Source organism: Mus pahari, unplaced genomic scaffold (genome assembly GCF_900095145.1).
Source record: "Mus pahari unplaced genomic scaffold, PAHARI_EIJ_v1.1 scaffold_16115_1, whole genome shotgun sequence".
In the NCBI taxonomy this organism is placed as follows: domain Eukaryota; kingdom Metazoa; phylum Chordata; class Mammalia; order Rodentia; family Muridae; genus Mus; species Mus pahari.
Genome location: NW_018392862.1, coordinates 1,029 through 2,903, shown reverse-complemented (window position 1 = coordinate 2,903; position 1,875 = coordinate 1,029). Strand labels below are relative to the sequence as shown.

The following is a 1,875-nucleotide window of genomic DNA, read 5'->3' as shown; positions in this document are numbered from 1 at the left end:
ACACACACACACACACACACACACACACACAAACAATTAAATTGTTTTTCAATTCTTTGTATGCATTTGCTATTTTATTGTTGTTCTTCTTTAATGTCAATTATGGGATTCCTCAGGTGTTTCTATTTTTCTCATTCTAAAAGATTATAGCTTCCCTATTGTCAAAAGATTCTATAACACTCAACATGAATAGGAATTAGCTCTAGAAATCAGCCACTATTTTTCCTCCTCTGAGTATATGCTCTCCATACTTCTTTCTGATTTTGGGTTCTTTCCTTTGGAAAGTCCATGAGCCTCTTAGACACGTGTACAGCCAGGTTGATACACTGTCGACTTAAAAGAGAAGCACAAGTTCAAAGGAGATGACATCCCATGGAGAGGAGTAAATTAAACAAAGTCTTATCACTAACTAAGAAGTCATTTGCAACTGATACCTAGTACAAAAAGAGAATCAGTGTTTCCCAAAGCAGTGACACTGAATGTATCAACTGAACACCAGGACAGACACTATGTCCAGCTACAGATGCTTAACATTTAACAGACTCAGTGAACTTGTATGCTTTGAGAAGTGTGTGGTCTCCATAGAAACCCTGCTGCAGCCTGGACAGTAAAGTGCTAGGACACTGGGAAGACTTTAGAACTGCATCTCCTTCTGGATTTCCCAGAGGGTATCTGCACTCTTCTTCAGGAAGCCCTCTTCCTCAGGAGTCAGTGTCACCTTTGCAACACCTGAGATTCCATTTTCTCCCAGGATACATGGGACACTGAGGAAAACATCATCATTGATTACTTAGAACCCCTTAATCATGGTGGGAACAGGATGCACCCATCTAAGATTCTTCATTATGCTCTCAGCCAAGTCTGCCACAGAAAGGCCAATGGCATAGGATGTATAACCTTTCAGCTTTATCACCTCATATGCACTGTCAACCACCTGCTTGTGAACCTCCTTCCACTGTTCCTTGACTGTATCAGTGTCCAGTACTGGGTTCAGAGACTTCAGGGAGATGCCAGCAAATGTTCACACCACTACACACAGGCACACTGGAGTCGCCAGGTTCTCCCAGGACCCATCCATGACAGCTCAGTAGGTGAACCCCCAACCTTTCTCTCATAAGGTAACAGAACCGAGCTGAATCCAGAGTGCAACTTCCAATAACTCAGCTTTTGGGAATGCAACTGATTTTCCAAACCATGTAGGTCAAGATATCTACTGGATTCACGACAATAAGCAGCTTGCTGTGTGGACTGTACTTCACAATTTTGGGAATGATGAACTTGAAGATGTTCACCTTTCACTGGACCAGATTGAGTAGGCTCTCTCCTTCTTGCTGACAGGCCTCCACTATGAGAATGACCAGCTTAGAGTTTGTAGTTACACAATAGTCTTTTTTGTACACAATTTTTAGTGTTTTAAGGAAAAGGCTGCCATGCTGGAGATCCATCATCTCTCCCTTTAGCTTGTCTTCCATGACATCAACAAGGGCAAGCTCATCTGCTAAGTCCTTCACTAAGATACTAATGGCACAAGTCATGCCAACAGCACCAACCCCAACAACTGTAATCTTGTTCTGGGGGACCTTTTCCTCCTTAAGAAGATTCACAGTCATCTGGTCCTTGAGGGCTGCCATTTTGGACTTTGAATGTTTTGAGACTACTAGTGCTCAATGTGGGGTGATGGGTGAGCATCAGCAGCATGGTCTTTGATTGGCAACTGTGGCTCCAGCACCAATGGATAAATGTCTTATTTAGCTCATAGTTTGAAGTTACAATGTTACCATCCATCATAACTGGGAAATCAGGGCATCAATAGCTTGTGGGAGCTTTTAACATTGAGCCCCAGTAAAGTACAGAGAGCAAGGCACTGATGTATGG

General features: G+C 42.8%; 1 pseudogene; it reads right to left on the bottom strand.

Annotated features, from left to right (window-relative positions):
• Positions 1-634: 634 nt before the first annotated feature.
• On the bottom strand, positions 635-1,646 carry LOC110315212 (annotated as a pseudogene).
• Between the last annotated feature and the right edge of the window lie 229 nt (positions 1,647-1,875).